The sequence below is a fragment of the Chinchilla lanigera genome, unplaced genomic scaffold (assembly GCF_000276665.1).
Source record: "Chinchilla lanigera isolate Chin_1 unplaced genomic scaffold, ChiLan1.0 scaffold00063, whole genome shotgun sequence".
NCBI classification, from domain to species: Eukaryota; Metazoa; Chordata; class Mammalia; order Rodentia; family Chinchillidae; genus Chinchilla; species Chinchilla lanigera.
The window spans coordinates 7910998-7918614 of NW_004955464.1; the positions used below are offsets into that span (position 1 = coordinate 7910998).

At 38.8% G+C, this 7617-nt stretch overlaps 1 pseudogene; it reads right to left on the reverse strand.

Annotated features, from left to right (window-relative positions):
* Positions 1 to 150: 150 nt before the first annotated feature.
* On the reverse strand, positions 151 to 343 carry LOC102028172 (annotated as a pseudogene).
* Positions 344 to 7617: the final 7274 nt, after the last annotated feature.

The following is a 7617-nucleotide window of genomic DNA, read 5'->3' on the forward strand; positions in this document are numbered from 1 at the left end:
CCTCAGAGGGCAGACCGATCTCCAGTGGTCTCCTTTGCATCCAGGGCATGGCCCATGGGGCCTCTTAGGGCAGTTCCTCTTGAGGTGGCCTGGCTTTTTGCATCGTCTCTTTCATTGAGGGTATGTCCTGCATAATCCATCGAAGAAAGATCACTTAGTCCAATTGATGAAGCCGATGTCCTTCGCTTACTGACAGAAACACTGGCGGCACATGTTCAGCCCATACTTCCGGATCAGACGGTGTCGGTTTGAGCAGACGCGGCAAGAGCAAGAGCCCTAGCCGAATTTCCTCGGGTGGCTCCAGTAGAGCTGCTGGTGACCCATGTTGCTTCCAGAGGTACAAGGAGGCCAAAAAAAAAGGGGGGGGATTTTCTTTATTTTTAAAAATATAATTATCCTAGTAGTCATGATTGTTGTCTTAATGTGCTGCAAAAGCTATTAAACTGCTAACTTATGTATTGCATATAGTCATATAATTGGCAAAAACCATGTTCCTCTTGATAGATACACAGTCTTGCTCAAAAATGTATGTTACTAGTAAAATAGACATTAATACTTGTATACTATAATAAAATATTTACAGTTCTGTATGTGTACCTAAAAATCCTGAATTTTTTTTTTTTTACCAAATTGTAACTCCTAGTCTTAGTATTAGTAAATGCTAATTCACATTGGTTTACAAGAAGAGGGGACTCTTAAGTATTTGCTTGATATATCCTTCTGGCAGAATTAAGATCATTTCACAAAACTATTGGCTGTGTAGTTAACTTGGACACTGTTTTTAGTTCAAGTTTACTATACAGACTGGATTTATTTTGCTCTTACTAGTTTGTGTGTAAGCTTTGCAACTATTTGTCAAAATTTTTATCTTTTAGAGTTCTGACTACAAAATAGGATTGAATACAAAAATGTACTCTAGATAAACTCAGCATGAGAGCCAGTCTTTCTAAACCTCTGATATTGCTCAAATTCAGCAAGAAGAGCTTCTGACACTGACTCCAGTCATCTGTCACATCCCTTCAAATGCGGGACATGCTCTGACTGACTGTCACTCCAGAAAGCTACATCAGCACCTACTGAGGAACAAGGCTGCAGATGGTTCATTGCCAGTACCTTCAGAAAAGGAAAAACTACATTCAGAGACAAAGGGAGAATGTTTGAAGCATCAAAGTGACACCTGTGTACTGACCGTACCAAAATAAGCAGACCTGCAGAGGTTATGAAAGAGGGCTCTTATGCATGATTATCTTAAAGCCAAAAAGCCCCTCTAGCAGGTGTAATGGTTGGATATCTCCTGACTTTGGCTCTCTTTTACATTTGACTTCATAATTTTTTGTAATATATTTTCAGGCTCAAGCATCTGGCTTTCTCTTATTTGTGTTCCAACTACTTTGTGATGGAACTCATGTGTCAATACAACATGAGCCATCCATCCAGATGATGTGACACCTCAAAGCCTTTAATACTAAAGGCTGAAGTAAGCAAGGGGGAATTGTAACCAGCAGTGCAAAATGGAACCTTAAAAGTTTCATTTTTTTTCTTTTAGAGATAAGCGACTTCTTCCAAGCTTCCTACTGCTCAGCATATAAGCAAGAATCTCTCCTTTCTTTAGCCTAGATGAAGTGACATAATACGCAGACTCTGGCCCCAGGAGGCTGCAGCACAGTGGCCTTTCCACAAGAAAGGGGACAATGAGTTGAAAATGGTGCAAGCCTTAAAACACGTGAGATCTGCATCGTGTCTCTGTCCTTCCTCGCAACTCTGTTCACTACTATAAAAGACCATTACCAACCTGTACATAGGTGAGTTGAAGCAAACGGGCCTCTCCATCTCCTGAGAGCTAGCTTTGAGTAAATCTTTTTTCCTTTTTAACAAATATATGTCCTTTTTTATTAGGTTAGTGGCAAGCAAATGAAACTGAGCTTCTAAACCTAAGTGGCCAGTAACACAACTGCCTCCCCAAAAGCTCCATCTAGGAGTACGTGAGCCTTTGGGGGAACGTGTAAATACAAATCATAACGCAAACCAATCTTACCAAAAAAAGGAAAGAAAAGACCCAAATCAATGCATTTAGAAATGAAAAAAATGAAATCACAGCAGACACTTCTGAAATCCAGAACGTTATTAGTAACTACTTTGAAAACCTCTACTGCAATGAATTAGAGAATCCAGATGAAATGGATAGATTCTTAGACACATATGAATTACCAAGACTGAACCAAAAAAGTATAAAACTGTGAATAATCCCATAACAAGCAATGAAATTGAGGCAATAATTTAAAAAAACCTCCCAACTAAGAAAAGTCCAGGGCCCCATGGATTCACAACTGTATTCCACAAGAACTTCAGAGAGTTCAATCCTGCTCAAACCCTTTAATAAACTTGAAGGGGAAGGAATACTCCCAAAGTAATTCCTGGAAGCTAGAATTACCCTGATTCCAAAATCAGACATGGTCCCAACTAAGAAAAGAGAACTTTAATTCCATCTCTTTAATGAATATGTATGCAAAAGTCCTCAACAAGATACTGGCAAAAAACAATGCAAACAATCATTAAAAGATCATACCTTATGACCACATAGGCTTCATCTTAGTGATGCAAGGATGGCTTAACATACACAAATAGGAAATGTGGTACATAACAGAACAGAAGGACAAAACTTACATGATTAACTCAGTAGATGCAGAAAAAGCTTTTAACAAGACTCAACATCAATTCATGATTTAAAAAAAAAACTAAAGAAAATAGGCATAGAAGGACCTTATCTCAATCTGATAAAAGCTACTTATTACAAACTTACCACTAACATTATATTCAATGAGGAAAGGCTGAAAGCTCACCCTCTAAAATCAGGAACAAGACATGGATGCTCACTATCACCACTCCTATTCAATATGGTACTCAAAATATTAGCCAGAGAAATCAGCAAGAAAAGAAATAAAAGAGAGCTGTATAAGAGAGGAAAAACTGAAATTAGTTACAGGTGACTTGATCCTTTATATTGAAGACCCAAAAAGACCCAAAGACCCATAAGACCCTTAGAATTGATAACCAAACTTAGTAATGTATCCGAATACAAAATCAACATACAAAAATCAATAGCATTACTATATATCAGGTAAATTCACTGAGAAAGAAATTAAGAAAAGAATACCATTCACAGTAGCATACAGAAAAATTAAATACTTAAGAATTAACTAACCAGAGAAGGCAAAGATCTCTACAATGAAACCTACAGTACTCTGAAAAGTAACTTGAAGTGCACATAAGAAAGGAAAGATAATCCCTGTTACTGGATGACAGAACTAATATAGTGAAAATGGCATACTTTCAAAACTGATGTGCAGATTTAATGCAATCCCAATCAGAATGCCAATGGCATTCCTCACAGAACCAGAGAAAAGAAACCTAAAATACATATGAAATCAGAAGAAATCTAGAATAGTAAAAGCAATCCTGGGTAACAAGAGCAAAGCGGGAGGCATCACAATCTCAAATGTCAAGTTACAGAAAGCTGTAGTGATGAAAATAGCACTGTACTGGTACAAAAACAGATGTAGATGAATGAAATAAAATAGAAGATTCAGAAACAACCACAAGCACATTCAGCTAATTTTTGACAAAGGGGCCAAAAACATACACTGGAGGAAAGATAGCCTCTTTAATAAATGGTGCTAGGAAAACTGCAATCCACATGCAGAAAATTGAGTCTAGACCCAGATCTCTTACCACATACTAAACTAAACTCAAAATGGATTGGAGGGGCTGAACACCAGACATCTTCAGGAAGCCTGGTGAGTCTCAGTGACACCTCCCTGACCAGCGTGCAAGGCAGGCAAAACCCTGGGCAACCTCTGGGGCCTCAGTGGCTACTCGCCACACCCATAATGTGTCTGCTGGGGTGGGCTGAACCATGGACATCTTCAGGAGGCCTGGTGAGTTACGGCAGCACCTCCCTGACCAGAGTGGAAGGCAGGCAGAGCCCGGGGCACCCTCTGGGTTCTTGGTGACTACTCCCCACACACATAGTGTTTTTGTGGGTGCTGGGCTGAATGCCAGACACCTTTAGGAACCCCAGTGAGCCACTCTGGTGCCTCCCCCACTAGTGTGTGAGGCACATGGAGCCCTAGACAACTTTTGGGGCCTTGGTGGTCACTGCCAGAACAACTCGCATCCCCTCTGGGAGCTCAGCTGAAACCTGGACAGAGTCAGCAGCCTCAGGGAGTCCACTGACACCCCTCCCCTGCCACTATGGGAAGCAGACTCTGTCCTGGACAATATCTGAAACCTTGGTAAACACGACCTGCATCCCCCCTACTCTTGTGGAAGTGGGGCCAAACCCCAGACAGTCTCAAGAAACCTGGCGAGCCTCCCCTGCCCTTGCCACACATGCCCGGGAGCCAAATGAATGCAAGAGTGTTTGGGAGCATCTGGGACCCCACCTTGCCACCATTCACCAGCACAGGAGTGGCACTGAGCACTGTGGTTCTTCAGACACTCACCCTGCCACTCTCAAACAATCAGGACAGTGATGCTGCACTCCAGGGAGCCTCTGGATCTTCAAAAATAACCAAAAAAGGAGCAAAATGCAATCCCAGACCTCCACACCACCCTGAACAAGTCCAGGAGACATCAACACAGAAAAGCCTGGAAGTCATACACCTGAAATTTCTGAAATGATAGTAACTGAAGTAAAGAAACAACTCCATCAGGCCATAGAAGACATCAGATCTGAAATAATGTCTCAGGTGAAAAAAAAATGACAACAATAATGAAAGAAATGTTCAGCATATCCAAAGATGACACTGACAAGAAAGTAGAAGAGCACAGACAACTCATGGAAACCTTCAGTGAACAATATAGAAAAGAACTAGAAGGTATGAGACAGATTCAAACAGATATCCAGGAAATTAGAAATTCCACTGAAAGCTGTCAAAACCTCCTGAAAGAAGCTGAAGTTAGATTTCAGACCTTGAAAACAGCATTGCCACTAATGAACGTGAAAGGAAAGATCTCTTAAAAACAATAAGGAGGGGCTGGGGATTTAGCTCAGTGGCACAGTGCTTGCCTGGCAAGCATAAGGTCATGAGTTTGATTCCTGATACCGGGAAAAAAAAAAAAACCCTCAAGGAACCAGGAAATAACAATTCAACAACTGCAAGATGAAGCAAAGAAAAACAATGTCAGATTAACAGGTATTAATGAAACAGCAGGTGTCAACACAAATGACATAAAAAGACTATTTGCAGAAATAATAGCAGAAAATTTCCCAGGCATGGAAAAAGAATCGGACATCCACATAAGTGAAGCACATAGAACTCCAGTTAATCATAACCAAAATAAATCTACACCCAGACATATAGTGATCAAGATCTTAGAAACTCAATAAAAGATCAGAATATTAAAAGCTTTCAGAGAAAAGAAACAGATCATGTATAAAGGAAAGCCTATCAGAATCACAGCAGACTTCTCAACACAAACCATCAAGGCAAGAAAAGCTTGGAGTGAAGTATTTCAGGTACTGAAAGAAAACAACATCCAATGCAGATTATTGTACCCTCCAAAACTATCTTTCAAATTTAATGGAGAAATAAAATATTTTCATGATAAAGAACAACTGAAGAAATTCATGAGTGCCAAACCAATCCTACAAAGAGTACTAAAAGATATTCTAGAAAGAAATAAAACAGACTGCAACTTCAAGAACAACAACAGAAAGGAACCACCAAGCAGAGTAAGCAATTAAACGGAGGGAAAAAGGAGGATCCAACAGCAGGAAAATATCACAACAAAGATCAGCCAGTGCATATCAGTTATAACCATCAATGTAAATGGTCTCAATGCACCACCCAAAAGAAGCAGACTAGCAGAGTGGATCAGGAAACAAAATCCAACTATATGCTGTGTACAAGAAGCACATTTAACTCAAAAGGAAATTCATAGACTGAAAAATAAAGGATGGAAAACAATACTCCATGTGACAGGAACCCAGAAGAAAAGTGGGTGTAGTGGGTGTAGCTATTCTGCTTGCAGACAGTGTGAATTTCAAACCAAGAATAATCAAAAGAGATAAAGAAGGTCACTACATACTTGTGAGGGGGAAGCTTCAAGAGGAAGAGATAACAATTGTAAACATCTATGCACCAAATATAGGAGCACCCACCTATGTAAGACAAATTCTAACAGACATGAAAAATGAAATAAGTTGCAACACAATCCTAACAGGGGATGTTAACACACCATTGCCACAAAGAGATAGATCAACTAGACAAAAAATTGGGAAAGAAATAACAGAACTTAACCAAACGTGTGAATATATGGATTTAGTAGACTTTTACAGAATGTTACACCCAACAGCATCAGAATACACATTATTCTCAATTGCACATGGGACATTCTCTAAAATAGACCATATACTAGTACATAGACCATGTTTAAGTAAATGAAAAGGTATTGAAATTATCCCATGTATACAATTAGACCATAGTGCAATAAAATTGGAAATTAATAACAAAAGAAAACACAAAAACTCCATAAACAGTTGGAAATTAAATAACATCCTCCTGAACAACCAATGGATCACACATGAAATCAAAGTAGAGATTAAACACTATTTACAATCAAATGAAATTTTACATACAACCTACAGTAACCTGTGGGATGCAGTGAAAGCAGTCCTCAGAGGGAAATTTATAGCTGTGAACTCCCACCTCAGGAAAACAGAACAAATGCAAATAAACAATCTTATGCTACACCACCAATTCCTAGAAAAAGAAGAGCAAGTCAAACCCAGAGCCCAAAGAAGGCAGGAAATTATAAAGCTCAGAGAAGAAATTAACGCAATGGAGACTAGAAAAACAATACAAAGAATTAATGAATCAGAGTTCATTCTTTGAAAGAATAAAGAAAATAGGTAAACCCCTAGCCAACATTATCAAAAAAAGGAAAGAAAAAACTGAAATAAATGCAATAAGGAATGAAAGGGGTGAAATCACTACAGATCCTGAAGAAATTCAGAAGATCATTAATACCTATTTTGAAAATCTTTACTCTCACAGGGTGGAAAACACAGAGATAATGGACAGATTTCTAGATACATATGAATTACCAAAGCTGAAGGAAGAAGATATAAAAATCCTGAATAACTCAATATCAGCCAGTGAAATTGAGAATGTAATTAAAAACAATGAAGAAAAGCCCAGGTCCTGATGGATTCACAGCTGAATTTTACAAGCAATTTAGGGAAGATTTACCACTAATTCTTCTCAAACTCTTTAATGAAATTGAAAGGGAAGAAATTCTTCCCAACTCATTCCTGGAGACAAGTATTATCCTGATACCAAAACCAGAAAAAGACCCAACCAAAAAAAGAGAAGTACAGGCCAATCTCCCTAATGAATGTAGATGCAAAAATTCTCAATAAAATACTAGCAAACAGAATACAACAAGTCATCAAGAAGATTATATGCCAAAACCAAGTGGGATTCATACCAGGATTGCAGGGATGGTTCAATATCACAAATCAATTAATGTAATACACCATGTCAATAGAGCCAAGGACAAAAATCACATGATCATCTCCATTGATGCAGAAAAAGCCTTTGATAAAGTCCAACA